Here is a 22,778-nt window from a genome sequence, read left to right as displayed (position 1 = left end):
GGATGGAGATCTTCCCAAGGCTGCCCAGGGCAGGGTGGGAAGGAGGGCAAGGCTGAGATGGGACCAGCTGGTTGGCAGGAATAAATGCAAGGCTGCCAAGGGTGATTAGGGAAATGGGCAGGGGTTAGAAGGCAGTCCTGTGGTATTTTAGGGGACTTTCTTGTGGGGACTGAAGTGCCTGGAGCCCGTGGATGTGAACCTGGTCGCTGATTCTGGAGAAGGTAGGACAAGATACGGGCCATTCCCTGTGTGTGTTGCTCAATCCAGAGTCAGCCATTGGTGGCCTTTTTCGTGTCATTAATGAAGACAGTGGCAATGATCGCATCACAGCCAATACTTAGTGAACACCTATTCTGACCCAGGTTCTAAACAGACCTGAGGATATAATGGTGCAAAAGGTGTGGTCCCAGGTCCCAAGGAGCTCAGAGTTTAGTGTGTGTGTTGGGGGTGGGGTGTACTGGAGACACACAGAGGGGCTCACGCCTTTGTTAAGACTGCTGTTAAGGGACTTCCCTGATGGTCCAGTGGGTAAGACTCTGTGCTCCCAATGTAGGGAGCCTGGGTTCGATCCCTGCTCGGGGAACTAGATCTCGCGTGCATGCCGCAACGAAGATCCTGCATGCCGCAACTAAGACCTGGCACGGCCAAAAAAAAAAAAAAAAAGACTGCTGTTAAGAGGCATGAGCAAAGTCCTGGGCTAAGTGGGATGCCAGGAAGCGGCTACCTGGGCGAGGTCTTCACAATGAGTAACCCTCACCGAGGATGGGACATTCTTCTGCATCAGGCGGGTTAGTGGCCTTAGGCAATAGATGCAACTCTGACTGACTGAGGAATCTATCTGTTAGAAGAATACGGTGTGTCCCATCTAGTCGTACGGAGGGCTGGAGAGCCAGACGTGAGGCTAAGCTTCCAGGCCTGATGCCCCACTGCACACAGAAACGGACTGATGGGGAAACCACAGCTGCTGCTGCTTTCCCACCAGGCACCAGGGCACCTCTGATGCCACTCCGCACTGATTGCACTTCCGGGCCAGGAACTGAATCCTGCTGTCACTTCTACCCAAAGCTGGACAGCTCCACTTCCACCCTTGCCAGCACAGTGCATTCTGGGCATTGCTTTCTTACTCAAATCCCTCCCTTCTAGAGCAAAGTCTCTTATGAGTGAATCTGATTGGTGGGGTCTGAGTCACATGTCTGTGCCCTAGCTGCAAAGGAGACCAGGTAACCGAGTTTCTGGTTTCTACCTTGGGAAGGAGTGATTCACTGAGGCTGGAAACTCCCAAGTTTGGCAAAAATGTTTGTGGGCAGCCGAAACAACTGGCCACAAACAGGACAAAGTCCACTGCAGGGATGGTAAGTCTGCAAGAACAGGAAATGGGCTCTCTTTTGCCAGTGAAACTTCTGCCCCTCGCTTGTGTCTGGCACAAGGTAGGCAGGCCAGACATACTTGTAGAATGAGTGAATAAATGGCAGTGAGGGGGCGATGCTGATCGTGGGGCTCGGACAAGCCATTCCTCCATTTATGGGTATCCTGGGAAAGAGTTAAGGTGTTGGACAGCGATTGTGTCTGATTTGGTCCAGTCTTGCCAATCAGCCTGAGATCTGGGTCACTGGTCTGACTCTCTACTCTTTGGGAGAGGGGCAGCTGTGTGGAGGGGTGCTGTCCTGGGGAATCTTAGGATTAGGCAGAAAGGAATTGAGCCATTTCAAGCGGGGGGTGGTTTGAAACAAACATGTTCAACCATTAAAACATGTATTGATTTCAACTATTCAACTGTTACGCCAGTGGTAATGTCTACCCACATTAGGTTAGGATGGGCCAATGAGATGCAAGGAGAGTTTCCCCCCCCAACCCCGGTACGTGGGCCTCTCACCGTTGTGGCCTCTCCCGCTGCGGAGCACAGGCTCTGGACGCGCAGGCTCAGCGGCCATGGCTCACGGGCCCAGCCGCTCCGCGGCATGTGTCTGTGTCCCCTGCGTCGGCAGGCAGACTCTCAACCACTGTGCCACCAGGGAAGCCCAAGGAGAGTTTTTTTTGAGGAGTTGGCGGGGAGCCTGCTTCACACTTCTTGAAGAGTCTCTGAGAGTTGCCCTTTCCTGGTTTTCTCTGGACATCATCATGGTTGGATCTAAGGCTCTTAACTGCCCCCAGCCATCTCGTAATCTAGTCCAAGGATGGTGGATATACAAAAAAGAATCACAGGGAAACAGGATAAGGCTTCCAGATCACGCCAGATCTACACCTGAATTTTGCCCAGCCTCCAGGTTTCCAGGGCTAGTAAATTTCCATATAATCTCAGCTACTTTGATGTTCTGTCCTTTGCCCCCGAAAATCCCCTAACAGCTACATGGATCATGTAGCTCCCATGTAATGGTGGTTCAATCTCAGGAGATGGCAACGCTGGCATCTAGGTGGTACTAAGGGAGGGGCTAAAGAATGGCCCCTCTCCTCACCCTCAGAGGCCCTCCCATTGACACATGTGACAGTGCCTGAGATGTATCAAGGAAGGGCTTTACTTTCAAGGCAGCCCTGTGTCTAGGAGGCCCTGTTTAGGACAGAAATGCTCCAAGGAAAGATGGCCCACAGTCAGTTAGCATCTCAGAGAGTGAAGGACTTTATCAGGGATGTGTGAAGCCCCCCATTGCTTTGGTGTCAGATGGAAAGAGACCTTGGGAAGAAGGGGAGGGGCACAGAGTCCCTGCCCCATTGTCACTCCCCAGCAAACAAAGATGGAGGAATTGCTTTCTGTCCACATCTGGGCCATGGCCTGGCCACAGCTCTCCAGGGTGGAGTGGGGTGAAACAGCCCTTGGTGAGAGCTCGGCCTGTCCTGTGACCCCAGCTGGGACAGCAGCTGTCAGGACATTTGTCTCCCAGTCACTGCCCCCCAGGGGCCTGGGCTGCTCCCACATTCCTTAAAGAGAAGTGGAGGGCTCTGGTCTCGTGAGGGCTCCAAACTGCTCCGTATTTCCCTGGGAGGGGATTTGGGTGGAACATAAATAAGACAATTTATTCAGAGAAACCATCTCCCCTATTTACATTTAAATTGAATAATTTAAAAACACCTTTACCCATTTCCATAAATTATCCCCTGTTGGACAGGCAGTTCAGCTGCGTGGAGGGGGTGCTGTCCTGGGGAAAGGCCTAATTGCATTCCCTGCTACAGGGATGGGGTGGGAGGGAGAGCGTGGGAGGTGGGGAGGCGTGGTGGCAGGCCTGGGAGGAAGGAGCTCCAGAGGAAGCAGACATTTGGTTTAGAATTGGCAGGAGGAAGGAGGGAGCTAATAAGAAGCTGAGGTCCCTTTAAGAGCTTTACAGCGGGGAGGTAAAGGACCAAAAAAAAAAAAAATCATTTTCTTATCTCAGGAGCAAGGAGGCATTGGGACCAATCCCTTGCCTCCCAGTCAAGAGCATCACCCAAGTTTGACCTGGGTCAGCTGTCCTATGTTTACATCTTCCATAGACCCAATCTCTGGTGCCAGGGAAGAAGGGGAAGAGGAAGAAAGAACAGGGCTTCCTCAGCGATTAGTTAATTATGGGTATTTCCCAGGTACCCGCTCCTTCCAGGCTCTGTGCTGAGTGCTGAGGACACAGGGATAACCAGCCACATCTCTGCCTTCCAGGGCTCTGGGAATGGGTGAGAAGAACTCCTTTCACACAGGCTGTGTGTGCTCAGAGGAGAGGTGGGGGAGAGACAAGACCCACTGGAGGGGAAGGAGTGAGGAGTTGTCCCAGGGCAGTACCCGGGTTCACAGAGGAGATGGCTTGTGATGACCCTTGGAGACTGGGCTGGTTTAGGGAGATGCTGAGGCAAAGAAGAAGCATCACCAAGAAGGGACCAGTGTGAGAAAAGGCTCAAAGGTGAGAAGGTTCATGGTCTGGGGCCTGAGGAGGCTAGTGTGACTTCAGGGGAAGAAGGACGGGGCGGGTTTGGCTGGGCTTCATCCCTCGGGAGTTTCTGGAGATGGAGCAGGCTCTGGAGGCAGAGCTGCTGCCTGGGCTTGGTGACATTGCCGTGGCACAGTTTCCCTCCACGGCATGCTGAGAGCTTGTGTGGATGGAGTTGGGCATTTGGATCCTTTGTCACTGACCCCTTTTAGGCCCCTCAGGAAGGGGAGCCGTCTTACTCCCCAAGTGCCTCCATTTCCCCAACACAGGGCCAGTGAAGCTGGAGGCTCTTCCCAGCACCCTTTCAATGCAGAGGGAGTCTTATTCCTGGCATCAGCCCACTTAGTCTTGGGGTCCCCAGGATCCCTCTGCCTCCAGGATCTCCCGGGCTGTCTCCCTGCTTCCCCACCCTCTGGGATCACCTCCCTCTGGTCCTCCGCAGAGGTGGAGCTCTCTCAACTCCTCTCCTTTCCACCAGGGAGGGGTGGCTCTATATGCAGAGTAGAGAGAGCCTCAGAGGACTCAACCTCCTCCATGATTGAAGGCAAAATGGCCAGTGAAGTGTGTGGAGCAGGGAACAGTGAAGGGTGGCTTTGGGGGAGGCTGGGACAAGCTCTTTAATGCTTAGGACAACCCTAGGAAACAGGCATGATTAGCTCTTTTTAAGAGATGAGGAGGGGACTTCCCTGGCGGTCCAGTACCAGGATTTGAACTTTGTTCTGTCTGTCTCGAAAGCCTGCATTGCTGCCGGCAGCCTGAGCTGCGGGGCTCATGGGGATGCCAACCAGCAGTCTCCAGTGAGCAGTGCTGTGCCAGGGGCTGTGTGAACAGATGCGGCATAAACCTCTCTGGGAAAACAGATTAAAGTGGCCGTGGTGATGCTTAAATGCTGTGCAATAACCTTGCGTGTTAATGGAATCTTATCGATGTGATCCTTTGTCATCTCCATGGGCTCTCCTGGGGGAAGAGGATGGATGCAGTGGTAAAAGGCCCTCGGGTCAAGGCACACCTGGTCCCTTCTCCTGCCTTTTCAGAGCCAAGCCTCTTCAAATAAGCTCCTGTATTCCAGGAAAGAGATGTCTCCAGTGGTGGCCTCTGAGCTATTTCTTAGCCTCCCCCCAGCACCCACTCTCCCCTCAGGTTAAATTCCCTTGGGTTTTGTCCTCTCCAACTGGTACCAGACAGATCTAGGTTCAGATCCCAAATTGATCATTTGCTCGCTGTGTGACCTTGGGAAAGTCACTTGCTCTCTCTGAACCTGACTCTTGTCAGAAGGTTGTTGTGAACATTAGACGAGATTGGATAGTGAGCCGCATGGCACAGAGCTCAGCACACATAGCAGTTGCTCAATAAATGTCAGCTTTTTTTCTGACAGTTCTGCCACCGTTAATGAGGTCCTTCCAGCTACTGCTGGCCTTTCTCAAAAGTCCCAGGGAACTTTGTCCAGGAGACCATCCACAGTTTGCTCCCTGCAGTGACTGTCACCTGCTCAGGATCCCCTGGGAACTGAGGCGTTCAGTTTGCAGGTACTGGCGTGTAGCTGGAGGTGGAGCCCAGCTCCATCAATTTCTTGCTGTGTGACTTTGGGCAGTTGACTTAAGCCATTTGTGTCTCCTTGTCCTCTTCTGTTGAAAGAGGCAAAGTAATACCTACCTTATAATGATGTTGTGAGAATTAAATGAGAAATAACTTGTGTTAAGTGCCTCGTATGATGCAGGGCACACAGCAGTCGCTCAGCAATTGCACTGTTGTCTTTTCCCCATCAGGTTGGGTCCTTCCAGGCAGAGACTGCCTCCCCTCTGTCTTGGGCCTCCCTGAACACCAAGCGGAGACAGTCCCTGTCCTGCAGGTTTCGGCTAATGAGAAAGAAGTCCCCCCTCCACTCCCTTCTCAGGCTCTCAGGCCGTTCATCTCACAAACCTGGTAATTGTGCATTAACTCTTGGTGAAGGGGTTGCAGGTGTAGCCAGAATAGTGGTGGAGCTATTTGGGGATGATTTTCATCCTTCTGTTGAGGTTTCCCATTTGAGTTTAGGGTGTCAAAGATCTACAAAAGTGGGTTCTCCTACTTCCTTCCACAAAGAGAGTTTGAGCACCTAAATGATTGAGGAAAGCCGTCTCTGAGCTGCATCCTGGTCAGCATTTGGGCATTGGAGACACCTCAAGGTCTCAGCCACAAGTGCCCCCCAGGTACCATCTTGCTCATGCCGGCCCAGCCCCTAGGATGGTTGAGTAACCAGGTTATGTAGCCCTGGGCGAGGGAGGCAAGCAGGGGCAGAGGCTGGTGTCAAGGGGGAGCACTTACAGAGATGTCTTGGATTATGGCTCAGACACAACTAGCTATTTGATTTTTGAGTGTTTCTAATTTCTCTGGGCCTCAGTTTCTCATAATACAAGGGATTGACTAGATGACCTCCAAGGTCATACACAAGTTTTAAAGTTCCGAATTTCTAGGTCTAACCTGAATCCTTCTTGCCATATTTGAAGCCAACAGAGACTGTATACTTGGTAATAAGTGAGCAGCATTGGGTAGAGGGCTGCATTTTGTTAGTCTCTTATGGTGTGAGAGCTTTGGTGGGATTGTATTCTAATTAAATATATATATTTTTTATTTTCTTTTATTATTTTGCGGTACACGGGCCTCTCACTGTCGTGGCCTCTCCCGTTGCGGAGCACAGGCTCTGGACGCGCAGGCTCAGCGGCCATGGCTCACGGGCCCAGCCACTCCGCGGCACGTGGGATCCTCCCGGACCGGGACACGAACCCGCGTCCCCTGCGTCGGCAGGCGGGCTCTCAACCACTGCGCCACCGGGGAAGCCCCCTAATTAAATATGTAATGGGATGCGTCTGCCTTTGAAATCACTGCCGGCACCTTGGGGGTGGCTCTCCTTTGTGTTCTTATCTGCAACTTGCCTGTAAATTGCAGGGCTGAGCCCAGCCGGAAATCTTCCCCTGAGACTGCATGGGATCTACAGGTCTAAATGGATCGCCCAAAGGGCAAAGGAACATCTCAGGGCTCTAAGCTTGCCCTTCTGACCCCACTTCCCAGAGCCTATTATGGTATCCCAAGCAGGGTCCGGGAATAGGATCGGCCCCATTTTGGGGGCTGCTCTTCATCCCGTCTGCTCTCTGAGAGCTGAGGAGAGTGTGTGCTTTTTCTCCATGTTAATAAAACCCAAAATGAGTCTTCATTAAGGGCTCCATTAAGAAGCCACTGTTATTCTTGGCACTAATTAGCGTTCTGCTCACCACTAAATTGCCACACGGGTGTTTTCCCGGGGCTTTGCAGAGCCCGTTCCTGATGCTGAGAGCTGCTCTTAAGATGGACCTCGACTTACAGAGCCTCAGAAATGGAAGGTCTAGTCCCTCACTAGTTCACCTCATCCATTCCCCTGTCTCCGGACAATTGCTTGTTCTATTCCTGAGCCTGTCTCGGCAGCCTGTTTAAGGAGTTAGTGGATCTAGGTGGAAGTTCTTCCTCTTGTCTAACTGCCCTCTTTTGATGCAATGTAAGCCGATTTGAACCCTTCACTAGGATAGTGAAGAGCATCCTTCTCTCGAAGAACACACTTTGCTGTCTTTCTCCTGCTGAGTTCATGTCCTAGATTCCATTTGAGAAGTGATGAAACCCTGCCTCCTTCCTGTATCCCTGTGATAGGACCCATCCCTAGACAAAGTAGTTATGTAGGGTAAGTTCGTCTCTTAGGTTCCTGCCCATCTCCCCCCATTCATGCCCTCCTTCTCTATCTCCCCAATGCCCAGCTTCACCTTTGTTCTTTCCAGGCTTCAGGACCTTATCCAGGACCTGTGGCTGCTTGACCCCTTCCTTCTGAAGAATCAACTAACATAATAAATGCATACTGTGTGCCGTGCCAAGCACTGTGCTGGGTCGTCTATCTCATTTAGCCAGAATCCTAGTCCCACGGGAGGGCAGGGGGCATTACTGGTACCATTTTGTAAAGGAAATAAACCCAAGCCTCAAAGGGGTTCAGCTCCTTGGTCACACAGTGGTCAAAGGTAAAGCCAGAATCAAACCCAGGACTCCTGACTCCAATGTCACCAAACCATTCTTGTCTTCTTACCCCTTCAGGGCTTCAACTAACACAAGAAAGGACTCAGATCCACTTCTGGTGGCTGCTGCTAATGTGACAAGAAAATTAGATGAAGTTCTTTTCTCACAAAGTCAGAACTTTTACATTCAACGTAATCCACTTGGAAAGTTTGATACATATTCCAGTCGTGTCCCACTGTCAACACACCTTCGCAACTCCCCTTGGGAAGTCTGTGGCATATGGTTTTGAATATTGGTGAGTGTTTATCTTGGGGTGACCTGGATCTTTGGAAATACCCCAAAGTCATTTGGATTCAAGTCTGGAGAATAGGTGAGGCACTAAAGTAGGTGATTGTTCTTTGGATCAAAAAACGTTTGAAAACAGTTGTCAGTGAAGTATAGTGTCAACACTCACTGTTCCACAGGCCCCAGCTTTTGGGTGGTACAGAGATTTCTCACATGTTTCAGAATCTTGACATGTGAAATAAAGCTTGATTGGTTATTGGAAGGGAGAGAGGGTTGGGGGAAAGGAGGGCACTGATGTTTGAAACCAAATGATCCATGATCTTTTCTCATGATTTGGAGCCTCTTTTTGGCCAGGGGAGCTGGAGTTCTCCTGGCAAATACGTGGGCTCTCTGGTCTCAGCTTAGCCGGGGCAAAGCAGTTCATTGATTATCATTTTCTTGCCAAAGGTGTTGCTCAGTCTGACTTTATCTGGAAGACACAATAATGAGACAGCTCTCTCTTCTGTCACAAGAATGCAGCTCAAACTTTACAACACAATTACTTGTATTCTTGTGGGACTCTGTTTCTTTGCGTTAGCTGAACTCTTCAGCCATCATTCTCACTGTTAATCATCTCTTTCAATGAATGGGATCTTTTACCTTTTTCAATATTTTCAGTGGACTTGGGGAGGAGGGGGGAGGGGGCTGGACAACTGTTCTGCCAGCAACTCTTCTGGCAATGTCCTGCTTATCCTCCTTTCTTTAAGCCTTGTGAATCTGTGTAACGTACCACTGCCTTGGACATTATCTCACTTTCACACACTTCTTTGAGCCTCTCAAGTGTCCCCTTTGCAAGATCTCCATGACTGGCTCCGTTTGGCCTTGATTTTCAGGTTTCAAGCCTACCCACTCACTCAGCACACTCTTCCTGGCTCCGTCAGGCTGGGGCCTTGGTGGAGGCAGGAAAGGTGTGCTGGCTGACGTGGAGGAGTTGCTGCTGTGGGCGGATACATGTCAACCTCTCCTCCTTTGCTTTCAAGGAAAACCCATCTGGTAAAGTTATTGTCATATGAAGTATGTACAATTTAATAGGGGCCCCTGGGGTTAGACAGGCCTCTGTCATTTTAGACAAGCTCGATGAAAACTTTGGGAAATCCCTCCGCCTCTATGAGCTTCAGTTTTGTCATCTGTAGCGTGGGAATAACAATGACTACATTCTGGGAGGTGGTGAGGACCAAGTGAGATGAGTCATACTAAGAGCTTGGCTCGTGACTGGTGCATAGTAGGAGCTCAAAAACGAAAGCCATTTTTATGATTACCACGATGGTCATCACTACAGCTCCAGCGGGCTGTGGGCTGGCGCTGCTTTTGGCCCAGTGAACTAATTGATCACAGAGGGGAGGGGAGAGGAGGTCAATGGGATCTGTCCATGGTTCTGATTCATTTAGCCAAGAAGCCATTTTGATTGATCTAATAAACATCAGTGATAACCTTTTTTCTTCTTTCCTTCCTTCCTTCCTTCCTTCTTTCCTCCCTCCCTCCCTCTCCCCTCCCTCCATCCCTCCCTCCCTCCCTTCCTTCCTTCCTTCCTTCCTTCCTCCCTTCCCTGTGCGGCATAGCTTGTGGGATCTTAGTTCCCTGACTAGGATTGAACCCTGGGCCTTGGGCAGTGAAAGCACCAAGGCTTAACCATTGGACCACCAGGAAATTCCCAGTGATCACCTTCTTTGTGTCAGGTACTTTCCTAGGCACCAGAATGTTCAGACAAAGGGAATGCCTCTTGTCTAGACTCCAAGACAGTCTCATACGTGTACATAGGTAAGCGTGTGCGTGACACGCCTGTCTCATGTGCATGCATATGTGTAGGTATTTTAAAAAACACTTGGGTGCGTAATGTGAGTGTAGTCTGTGCCTGTGTGTCTTGGGGGGAGGACGAGTGGGTTGGGGCTGAAACCTAGGAGAGGTTTGGCTGTCATGCAGCTCACCTGGGCACATAGCTGGTAAGAAGGGCTCAGGGTGGCCATGATGAGAGGACAACTTCCTAGAACTTCCTGGAGAGATTGAAAGACACACTGGCCCCTGCCCCTCTCCCCCTCCTGGCCACCAGAGCAGTGCAAATCTGAGGCCAGAGCGGAGCTGCTCTCCTGCCGGGCACTCCAAACTAATTTTCTGGTGCGTTATACACTTTGCCTTCTGAGCGATCAATGGCCTTAAATGCTGTTTGGTTCCTGCAGCCAAATCCAAGAGAAATAAGACATAATCCATCTGGCTGTTGTGGCCAGAGCAGGGAGGGAAGGAGAGAGAAAGAGGGAGGCTTGAGCTGCCCTGGGGATCTCTGCTGGGCTCAAGGCGGGGGACCTGGAGGGACCTGCCAGCTTTTGAGGTAATGGGCCTTTAAGAGATATTGATGGCTGGTTAATTACAGCCCCGTTTGTCTCAATGCATCCTTCCCACAGAGCTGCCACTCCCACAGGAGCTGAGCTCTAGCGGGGAAAGGCTGGGATAAGGCTCAGGGTTCAAGCACCCTGGTGCTTGGTGTGGATGTCCTCCAATCCTGGATGGAAGGATCTGGCTTGGGTCTCAGTGTGGAGTTCGATTTTTGGGCATAATTCCCTAGAAGCCCTGAGATGGCACTGGGCAGGGTATCGTGGGGGGCAGGGATGTGGGGTCCCAGATTAGGCTTGGGGCTGCTTGGAGGAACCCACACCTGGCTCAGGAGAGGATAGCATGAACCCTGCCGGCCCTTCCCTCGGGCTGAGCCTGGCATACGGTGGGGTGCCAGGAGGTGCCTTGGGGGTAAAGGAAGTCGACTTGTTCTTCCGCTTCAGGTTATCCCCCACAGGAAGAGGGCAAACAGAATCACCCTCCTTCAGAGCACCTGCTCCCAAAGGTGAGACTGCTAGAAGGATAAACAGTGAGCACCTCAGGTGCCCCTGCTTCTTCTGACAGCCTGGCCAGGAGGACTGCCTCCCAAGGACCCCTACACATCTCCCCCATCCTCTGGCCTGTGTTCCACTCAGAAGAATGAGTTGGAAGAGTTGGGTGCTCAGCCCAGGGCTCAGTTTCCCCAACTCTTTCTAGAAATAGTCACCGTCTAGAGACGGGTAGGTGGAAGACACAGACCTCTGCTGGATCCAGGGGCTTGGGCCATTCCCATTCCCCAGAAGGAAGGAGGAGTGACGTCCGTGGTATGAAATCAATCAGGCAGTAGCCTGGTGAGGTGTGGAGGAAACAGGAACACATCTTCCCAAAAGGTTGTTTGGGAGTGTTTCCCGGGAAAAGGCATGTAGGCAGACGGGGAGGGGATGGAGGTGGGAGGTGGCAGCTCTCCTGTCCTGCGCTGCACCTGGCTCTGGGGAATGCGACCCACCCTAACTGCCTGGCTGCATCTCCAAGCACTGTCACTTGCCTAGGTTGCTGCTGGTACCACACCTGAGACACAGGTGACACCTCAGGATAGGGAGGGCAGCAGGACCAATAAGAGGGCCACCCAGGTGCCAGTGCAGAGGAGCTCAGGCAGGGGACAGGGAGCCCAGGGTGGGTACAGCCCCCATACAGAGGGGGCCTCAAGATGGGCTGTTAGGGGCTAACTTGGAGGCTGATGAAAGGGAGGAGAGAAGCTGAACTCAGCATTTGCTTGGGCCAATGGGGGCTTGGGCCTTCACAACCAAGGCCCGGGGCTCCCATCCAAGGCCTGGTCATATCCGACCCTGCTTAGCTAGAGCACTGCCCCTGCTTCTTTGGTCCAGGACAACTCAGCCTTCAGCTGCTGCAGAAGTGAAAATCCAGCCGTGGCAGCAGCTCTCTGATAAGGACGGGGCCCGTGCACTTCTCCGATGGGTAATTATGCTTAGAGCATGTTTTACGGAGATGCAGGGCTTGTCTGACAAGGCTCACGCTTGTTCCTGCTGTCGAGGCAACTGGGAAGCTGAGCGGAGAGGCCAGGGGCTGAAGGTGACGTTGCTGCTTGGGGAACCCATCGTGGATAATGAGATGCTGATCCCAAGAGGCACTCATCCAATTGGGCCTCCTGTCCCTCCCCTGGCCCAGGAAGGACCCCTCGAAACAGAGGGAGCTGGGGATGTCATGTACTCTGGTTTTTATAACAATTTATTGTTAATTATTTTAATAGCAGAGGTACCTAATATTTATGTAGTGTTTTGTATTTTTCAAAGCATTTTCACATTTGATTCTCACCATAATCCTTTGATGTAGGGACAGAACTTTAGTCCCATTTGAATGATGAAAAAGGGAGACCCAAGAACATTAGGTGGCTCTGTCAAGATAGCAGGGCGGAGCCTGGTCCGCAGCCAGGTCCGGAGCCTGGTTTCCTGACTCGCTGTTCGGGGAGACTTCTCTGTCCCCAAGTTGGGCAATCCCTCCCATGGAGTCCCCAGCCCCGTGTCACTCCAGAGGCCCTGTGTGTGTGAGGCCCAGGTGGTCGTTGAGAGGAGGGAGAAAGGGCAGCTCACCTTCCCTTTCCTGAGGGGTCCCTGTATTGGGATGCTCCTGCAGCAGGATAGGCATTCACAGGAGGTGGAGTGAGGCTGACTTGAAGGCACAGGTGATGAGAGAGTGAGACAGCCTGGTGAGTGTATCCACAGACGCCATTCCTGCATCCTAGGAGGCTGCGACACTGGTTGCCATCTGTGTGCGGGTCTGCTTTAAAAGACACTGCATGACAAGCAGTCCTTTCTGTGCGCCGCACACGTGAAGATGGTGCCAATGAACACCCTGTGGATTCTGTACTGAAAAACTGAGAACCTAGAAAAGATGACATGTGGTTCAGTAGGGCTGGGGTCAACCAGGGAAGGCTTCCTGATGGAGGCAGTTCTGAGAAGAGCCTGGAAAGAAGGAGAGGACAGGTGCCATTCGAGGGGAAGCAGAGGCTCTGGGGCAAAGGGGTGAAAGCATGTTCGGGATTGGGAGCACGTTAGCTTGGATGGCTGTGGTTTGGGGGACTTAGGGCGGGTGAGGGGCCTGGGGTTGCTGACGGTGGAGCTGGCAGGTCAGATGTGAATTTGATAAGCCAGAAATTAAGGAGCCTCTGGGGATGGTTAGTAGGGAAGAAATACGATCAAAACAGTGTGAAATGCTTTGCAAGGCTTTGTGTAGAATGAGGAGCGGATGGCGAGACTGAGGACAGGTGTGGGTGGATGAACACCCGGGAATTAGCAGCAGTCCTCTATGACCTGGAATTCCGGGTGCTGGCTACGGAACCTGGGGTTCTCTGGACGGCTGTGGTTCTTTAGGAACCTCAGCACATTCTGACCCAGCCCTGCTGCCCGGATGGGTATCTCCCACAGCGCATTGCCCCGCCCCACGACGCCTTCCTCCACCCAGCCAGTACCCAGCCCTCCCTCTACAGGATGCCATTTCGGTGCTGGATTCGGCCTCAGGCTCCAAGACAAATCTTGGTGCTCTGGGAAGATGCCCTCCTGCTCCTTCCGCTTCCCTTTGGGGTGACTGATGGCTGCGGTGGGTGGGTGAGGAGGCTGCCTCCCCCCACATTGCTTCAGATGGTGGAAGTGGTTGGGAAGCAGGGTTCCAGGGTAGCCAAAGACGAGTGGCAGGGAGGACAGGCCAGAGAGATGACCGGGGCTGCTCCGAAGCATGGTTCTAGATGGAGTAGCTTGTGCCAGGGGCCAGGAGATGGTTGCAAAGTACCAAACAGTTAGCCTAATATTGGATTCTTCTGAGTAGGAAGAAGGTAACATTTTGCCACCTAATTTCTTGGTTTCTCAAGGCTACCCTGGACTATGGCCCTGAAAGACCCTTAATGGCTGGGGTGCGAGGGCCTACCATTGTGTTCAAGGGGAAGCCGAAGCTCAGGGAAGAGGGAGGTGGTTTATCCCCCAAAGGGAGCACTCTGTGAGCCCCACTGCAAGGTGGGAGTCCCACTCTCTCAACCTTTGCCCTTCCCTCTGGGAACCCACAGTTTCAGAGGGAGTTTCTTCTCTCTCTGTCTCTCTCTGCCAGGTCTTCCTGGGGAATTTTAAAGGGACCAATCCTCTTCTGAAGATTGGGGTTGTGGGGAACCCAGGAGCTATAGGCATCTGTAAGACCAATTTAAAAATCAGTCTAGCCAACCAGACCCCAAAGGAACCAAGGGAGCTATAGAGTAACTCAAAAGCAGACACTAATGGAGGAGAAAAGACATGTCGTTACATATTCATCAGCTTTTAAATATTCATGAAGATTGTAAAGCAGATTAATTTCCATGCCTCATTTCTCCCATGGTTCCTGCTGTCCATATTTTACCATAGCAGCAGAAGAGAAAGGAGCCATGGATCTCTTGGCCACTGCCCTGGCCCACACTTAAGGAGCGGTGTGCGCGTGTGTGTGTGTGATGGGTGGGGGACAGGAGGGGTGGTCACTATGGAGGTGAAGGTGTTCATCTCCTGAGGGACAGGTCTCTTTGGCAATGTCAGGACGATGTGAGGACAGCAGGATACGGCAGCACGACAGTGTAGGGAGGGCCGGGAAGCATCTAAGGGAGAGGGAGACGTCTGGAGCGGAGAGGGCTCTGGGGGCATCGAGATAATTGCTGGCCTCCCCGGGGTGAGGAGAGGAAAGGACCTTCACCAGAGTCAGCAAGAATTTCATCTCCACTCCCCTAAACTAACTGTCTGAGATGAATGATTGAGTGGGGTGAGAGAGCAGGCGAGAGGCCATGCAGAGGGGGAGCGAGGAAGGTGCGGACAAATCTCAAGGACAAAGAGACGGAGGGCACCCAGGGGAGGAAGAAACAGGGGCAGCAGATAAAAGCAGTAAGGATGGAGGTTAGCTATCTGGAATGATTTTCAGATCCCAGGGCTCTTGGACCTTCTCTCTATAGGGAGTGGGAGAAATGTTCCCCTGAGTCACACACCAGCTGTGAGGCAGAGCGACGGCAGCCTGAGATCAGAGATGCACCGGGGATTGCTTGGAGAGCACAGCCAGCAAGAGCTGGGAGACTCAGTGTCAGACGTGGGGTATCAAGGCGAGCCATCGTAGAGCCAAGGGGAGCAAATATTGCCGTCCAGAGTCATGAATGAGAGCCAGGGAGCCTGTGAAGTAGCCGATGACAGGCCCCGGGGGACAGAGGTGCTGATACAGCTTCCTCTTGAAGGTCCAGATGGTGGTTCCTGGGCAATGATGTGATCTGACAGCTCTTAGTGGTTTGGACCAACTTTCTTGGACTAAGAGGAGGGATGAGCTGGCCTCTGAAGGTCCCATCCCGGTTTGCCAGCTCCTGCCCCCTTGTGTGGAGGCAGAGGGGTGTCCGGGGAGGAGGATTCTCAAGGTGCTCTCTGGTGACCCAGGGTGTCACCAGGAAAGACCTCACCAGTGGGTTATTTCCCCAGCTTCATCCCCTCCGTTCTGTCTTGGATCTCTCCACTGAATTCCTAACTAGTGTCCAGCTGCCCACTGGATACCTCCACGTGGGTGTCTAGGAGACATCTCAAACCTAACAGGTCCACCATCAAGGTGATCTCCCCCACCTCCCACCTACAGACTCAGTTGGCCTGCAACCTTCCCTGCATGGGTCAATGGCACCTCCATCCTTCCAGCTGCTCAGGCCAAAAAGCTCAGGGCTCATCCTTGACTCCTTTCTCTTTCAGTCTTCTGACATAGCATTCAGAATCTTCTGAATTCATTTCTCACCATGTCTGTGGCCGCCACCCAGGTCCAAGGTCTCACCTTCTCTTGTCTCAGTTATTACAGTAACTGTCTGCTCTCCTTCTGTGGCCTCTAAGGCTCGCCACGGTCTAGCCCCTCCCCTTGGTTTCTGACTGTGTCTCTTTCTCATTCAAACCCGCATGGCTACACTGGTCTCCCTGCTGTTCCCTGAGCAAGCCAGGCCTGCTCCCACTTCAGCGTCCTTGTATCTGTGGCTCGTTCATTCCCTTCTTTCAGGACCAGGCTCAGTTTACTTATGCAGTGAGGTGTTCCCTGAGCCCCTTATTTAAAATACTGCTCCCTTCCGCAGCTCTCTCTCTCTCTCTCTCTCTCTCTCTCTCTCTCTCTGGTACTGCTCTATTTTTTCCCCCACAGCACTTTTCACCTTCTAACATGCTATACAATTTTTTATTATGTTTATTATTTCTTGTCTGCCCCACCGACTGGCATATCAGCTCCGTAAAGGCAGAGATTCTGTCCATTTAATTCAGCGCTTTATACCCAGCGCCTAGAGCAGGGCCTCACATACTGGAAATCTCATTGGAGATTTCCCCAATAAATGTTTAGTGCATGGGAAGCCTTCCCTTCGGCCCATAGATTAACAGCTATGGTAATTGCCCACTTGATGAAAACAACTGGAAACTGGACAAAAGGTATGAAGCAACTACTTTCAGACAGTGGGGAACAGTTAGCAGAGGATGGTGGTCCCTGAGAGAAGGGAAACAGCCCCACTACCTCATCAGTTTACTGCCTGGAGAAAGTTTCCAGGCCAAGGCAAAGGAGGGGGGGAATCCCTGACAGAGTCTGGGGGTTGAGTTGATAAGACAGGGATTGAGGCTGAGGAGGTTAGGATCTGTGATGAAGAATTCTGGAGAGAAGGGAGCTGCACATGGAAATTTCCAGAAATCTGTAGAAGGGGCCTCAAAACTTTGGCTGAACATTGATTTGCAAACAATTGGGGTGAAACACCATAATTAAGGAAAGAACTGCTGGAAAGCATAAGACCGAACAATTCCTGGAGCTCACACAGGGCTGGGAATGGTTCAGATTCCCACCGGCGAGAGTGGAGAGAGCTTGTAGTATGTGATGCGTTGGATACAGTCCTCAGAAGGATGTTACCTTAGCCCGAGACCAAAGGCTGCCCTGGACCCATTCTAATGGAGCTTAAAAACAAGACTTAAAAAGGTCACAGTGACTCCAAATAACTGTGAGGCAGAACAAAGTCCAGCACTCTTTAAAGGAATACAACAAAATCTAGAACCCAATGGAAAATTCACAATATTGGTCATCAAATAAAAAATTAACAGCCATGCAAAGAAGCAGAAAAGTAGGTTCTATAACCAGAGGAAAAATCAATCCACAGAAACAGACCCCTAAATGAGAAAGATGATGGAATTAGCAGACAAGGATGCTAAAGCAGTGGTTATAAATATGCACCATATGCTCAGAAATGTAGAGGAAAATGTGAACATGATGAGGAGAGAAATGGAAGATTTTTAGAATATGAACTTACAAAGATGAAAATAAAATATCTGAAATGAAAAATACTGTTGAACAAATAAATGATTTTATTTCTGCTGCTGCCATTACCAGAACCACATGGGGGCGGGGGTGGGCATTTTTTCCTTTAAAACTTATTCTCCCAGTAGCCAGCACTTGCCCCTTCTGTGAGAGCACTACATTTGGTTTCTCAGTTGCCCAGGACTCTGGAGAAACAAGCTTCCTTTGTATTTGGTCCCCAAATGCAACCTGGATTTCAGGTAGCGAATAATGGCTCTTCTGAGTCTTGTTTCAGCTGGTGTTTCCTGAACCCCCCTGTGCCTTCTGATCCGAGCACTTCACCTCCTGTCCTTAGTGAACCCTCCTCTCCCTCAGCCTCCCTTTATCCGACAGGTAGGTTTGGAGCTCTTGATGGGACAATGGCTCTGCCCTATGGAGCTCCAAGTCTAGCCAGGTAGGTACAATGCAAGGAATAAAATGACAAGGCTTGTGAGACCAGTATGGATGAAGTACTTAGGGAGAGAGAAAACTTCATTTGGAGGTCAGGGAATCCTTCATGGAAGAGGTGGCATTTCTGCTGCATTTTGAAGGATGGGTAAGGTTTGGGCTGCTGGGAATGAAGGGACAGGCATTCAAGGCAAAGTTGGGGGTCATCTTGAATTCCCTCACTCTTGTGTTCCCTTTCTGAACCCACAAGCTCTCCCCTTCTCTCAGGGTCCTAGTCAACTCTTGGATGGGGCTTTGCTGTCAGAAGTGAGTCCTGCAGGCTCCAGGCCCCCAGGTTCTTCCCAGCAAACCAGCGACACCTGTGGGGGCAACCTCAGGTCTCAATCACCCTTCACCTCCTTGGGCTCCAAACAGATGGAACAGGACCCCGGACGGGTAGTTTGCAGTAAGAGTGTTTCCAGGACAGGTTCAGTGCCCAGCCTGAGGGAGCAGGTTTGAGCCGAGACTGAATGACTCAGTCTCTCCGGCTCTCAGCCGCCTTTCAGCGGCTCCCCGATGCCCAGGTCAGCACTGCTGCAAGCTGCCAGCATTGCGGTGAGGCGTCCCTACCTGGTTTGGGCCCTCTGAGTACCTCATTTCTCATCTTCCTCTCATTTCATCTTACCTGTCCCCTCCCCGACTCTCTCCCCATCCTCCACGTTGGGTGCAATATGATCAGCTCCTAAAAAGGGCACAGTTTTTCATGGGCTGCTTCCCACATACCACCTGACCCTCAAGGTCACTCTAGGGCATGGTGGGCACGTGCAAACAAGCAGGGCTTGGGGAGTGGTGCAGGTGCCCCTCCTCCAGGCAGGGCTGGTAGAGATAAGGAAGAGCCTGTTAGTAACAATGAGGTCACTGCCCAAAGCCCGAAGTGAGAGGACCGGGAGAGGCGGCTCTGCAAGGTGGGAGATATGAGCAAGGTAAGTGGGGAGCTTCGAGGGGACGTGTGTGCCCCTCCTCGCCTCCCACCTTCCTGGGTCTGCCACCTCCCCTGGAGCGGCTTCCACTCGTCAGACAGGCCAGATGTTCCTCCTTCACACCAGGGTGGAGAGGTGTGTCCCTGGTGTGGCTGCCGGGGAGTCTGGGTGGGTTCTCCGCACCGCCCCCCCCCCGAAGCCTCAAGCCCAGGGGCAGTGCTGAGCCCAGTCTGGGGAACCCTTAGAAGAGGGCACTGCAGCGGGGCAGCTCTGAGTTCTGACTTTGGTGCCAGATGGAGCCGGGCCTGAATTCCATCTCCACTCTCAGACAGGTTACTTAACCTCTACTCCTCAGTTTCCTTATCTTCTCTGTAGAATGGAGATAATTGCACTCCCGCCTGCCAACCAGGGGCCTGCTGGGCACTGAGTAAATGCAGGTGTTATGATATTTCTGTTGTTGACGGACTTGCTGAGAGGATGGAACCCTGCAGCCCTGTGCTGGCTCCCCACTCCAGCTCCCTTGCGTCTTGTTCCAGATCCTGTCTGACAGCACCCGGAGGGACCCATTGCATCCTTAACTGCAATTTTCTTGCTTGGCAAAGCCATCAGCACCTAACGTCCCATGTCATTGCCGGTTCTCAGCCTGCGGACACGTTGCTCCTGGGGGCTGCTCAGCCACCCAGGATCACTCCATCTGGTCAGGAACGGCCATGGTGGTGGGGACGGGGGCAGGGCCAGGACTTTCCAGTGATGCACTGGTGACTATTTGCTTAATTAATAATTAATTAATAATTTAATATCAGAGGACAAAGGCCTCTGTGACTCTTTCTCTGGTCCTTTCTACCACTTTGGCCCTTCAGCTCTTCCCCTTTTAGAAACCACAGAGGTACCTCTGATCTCCTACATCAGAGCCTCACCCATCTCCTCACCCAAGGGCAGGCCCTTAGACCCAGGGAGAAACTGAGGTGCCCCCAACCCCCAGCCCCACCTTAGCTGGACTCTGATGCCTGTGTGGGGTTTTTAAGGTAGAACCCAGCAAGAAGTCAGGGCTGGGGCAGATGAGACTGGAGGAAGATTCAGAACCCTGTGGAGACTGGGATCAAGGGAGGGCTTATCCCAGGTACCCAAGTTCCCATTCCCGGGGTCTCAAGACAGGGTCCCTGCCCTGGGCTAGCACCTGTGGTGGTCCCCTCCCTGCCCCAGCACCCAAGGAGCATCCAGGGCACAGGAACAGCTTCCTCAGGAGTTTATGTGCAAGACTGGTCTGAGGGTGGCTTCGGCTGCCTCCCAGGATGGGGCAGAGAGTAAGTGGGCAGCTCTGCCCGCTTGCCCAGTTCAGGACAACCGACTTTATATTCAAAGGAAGACCAGGGCCTCCCCACATTTGAGAAAGAGCTTGGAAAGAGACCTGGGGAGGAGGAGCCTCCCAGCTGCCATCCTTGTCCCCGCCCCCCAAGCCCTCCTGGCCACGATCCTGCCAGCACCACCCCTCCCAGGCTCCAGGGGATGTTCCTCTTTTACCTTGAGCCTAGGAAGAGACACAAACCCCTTTGCTGTTTCCTCTCAGCATTGCTGGGATCCGCTGGAATTTTCACAAAGGACTTGCATAAATACTACGGGAGAACAAAAGGGAAGTAATTACAGAAAATACAAACAGCATGAAAACAGTCAAGCTTCAAAAGTACAGGTTTCCCAGTCTCAGATAACCACCCGGGAGCTCAAGACGCTGGCCTGCCTTCCCACAGGCCTCAGGCCAGACTCCGGCCCTCGCAGACCGGCCTGCCACTGCACAACTTGGCTCCCACGGGGCCAGGGGCCAGGGCCCAGGCCGGGTCCCCCGCTCCTCAGTTTCCCACTTGAGGATTTGCCTCAGCCATAGCTTTGGTGTCTGACCCACTGAAACACTCACCACCCGGCTTCAAGTGGAGGCTTCACCCCCTTGAGGGACCTGCTGACACAGGTAAGCCCCCAGCCCCACCTCCAGGCCCATCCACCGCACATCCACTACCCGAGCACATTCTCCCTGTGGAGTTACTGTCCGACTCCCCACGGTCCCCGACCTGATCTGTTCACACACAGTGGAGGGCACACAGCAGCCTTTGTTCAGTGTGACCGATCCCTGGCCTGAGGTTGACCGGACTAGAACAGGCACCTGACCCAAGCTGGGATGGTCAGAATTCTGTCTCTGGGGTACTGGAATTGGGGCCTAGAGACCATCTCTTCATGCTGTTCTTTACTAGGGTTAGCCATGTAGGCCTGGGAGCCCTGAGTCACCATCTTGAATTTGGGGGTCTGCCCAGGTGTACAAGGAGAAGCCGAGGACCAGATGGGGATGCAGATACGAGACGCGGAGCAGGAAGGCAGGAGCTCCAGGTTCCGGCTGGCATTCCTGTCTTTGATGTCTTTTCTTTTAAAAACATTTTTTTAAAAATTTATTTATTTTTGGCAGCATTGGGTCTTCATTGCTGTGTGCGGGCTTTCTCTAGTTGCGGCGAGCGGGGGCTACTCTTCGTTGCGGTGCGTGGGCTTCTCATTGCGGTGGCTTCTCTTGTTGCGGAGCACGGGCTCTAGGCACACGGGCTTCAGTAGATGCGGCACGCCGGCTCAGTAGTCGTGGCTCGTGGGTTCTAGAGCACAGTCTCAGTAGTAGTGGCACACAGGCCTAGTTGCTCCGTAGCATGCGGGATCTTCCCAGGCCAGGGCTCAAAGCCACGTACCCTTCACTGGCGGGCGGATTCTCAACCACTGCGCCACCAGGGAAGCCCTGTCCTTGATGCTTTTGACTGAGGCTTGACTGCGTTCCTGCGCTGGGGGACATGGGACATGACACTCCTGTGTCCCTTTCATAAACTTCCCCTTTTAGTTAAATGCTTGTTTGAGTGGATTCTGTAACTTGCAATCCCTGAGTCTCAACTGATACCCCAACACCTATAACTGGGACAAACACAATAGTGCAGCTGGGGCCGCAGAGGACCCAAGCTGGGCCAGTGCAGGGACTTGCTGAGGAACTGAGAAATCCCTTGGGAAAGCATGAGACTTGTGGAGCGTCAACCTTTTCCAAGCTATTAGAGGTGGGGAGCCCGGGGAGCTCCTGCAAGGAGTCAGGCTAGCAAAGGGGAGACCCGTTAGAATATTGCTTGCCCCTCAGAGTCAACATCTACTGGTCGGGGAGCGGCCTCCCCTTTCGTGCTAGCACTCTGCCTTCCGGCCAGCCCCTCCCCACCCCTCCTGCTCCCTGGGAGGTGTAATACACAGACCAGGAGTTTGAGCCCCAGCTCAGCCACTGATGAGCTGTGTCACATTAGACGACTGACTTCACCTCCCTGGGCCGTGCTTCCCTCCCCGCAAATGATACCCATAACCCCTTGGTACTTTGCAGCGTTCCTTCGAACATTCCCCTCCCTTTTCCCATCCTTCCTCCTCCTCCTGTCTTCTCCTGCTCAGTACTCGCCTCTCCAGCAAGCCTTCCTCTTCTGACTCCACCCAGTTCAGTACAGTCCGGACCCCCTTCCTAGAGTTCAGGGCCGTCATGTGCTGGGCACTGGTGTATAGGGCTTCTTACTTTGGGTTGGGATGCTCACTCAGTGTGCCCCATCAGACTGAGACTCCCCAAGGGTGGGATCCTTCTCCCACCACACTCCTTCTAGACCTTCCACCTGCCTGGAATAAGGCAGAGCCCAGAGAGGGTGCCTGAAGCAGCCTGTCCTTCCAGCTTGGTCCCTGCCTGGTCTGTCTCTCTGCTCTTTCCTTCCCTCTCCTGGCAGAGAAGATGCTCCAGAATCTATTTTCTAAAGTAAGCCAGAGTTACAGGCTGCCCCAGCCTCTCCCGAAGGCCAGCTCCAGCCACTGGAGGGCGCGTCCTGGCTAATTCTTCCCCACGTGCCCACCCTTCTTGCCCCTGCACCCTTCTCCCTGCAGGGAGTCGGGGGTGGACGGTGTGCACCACCTGAGCCAGGCACCGTGACCCCCTTGCAGCTGGCTCTCTCCCTTCCTCTCCCACTCCTTGGCACGGACCAGGAGCTCCTCTCCCCTCCCATCACTGCCATCA

This window comes from Neophocaena asiaeorientalis, unplaced genomic scaffold, assembly GCF_003031525.2.
Source record: "Neophocaena asiaeorientalis asiaeorientalis breed wild unplaced genomic scaffold, Neophocaena_asiaeorientalis_V1.1 scaffold737, whole genome shotgun sequence".
Lineage (NCBI taxonomy): Eukaryota > Metazoa > Chordata > Mammalia > Artiodactyla > Phocoenidae > Neophocaena > Neophocaena asiaeorientalis.
Note: the sequence above shows the minus strand (reverse complement) of the source record.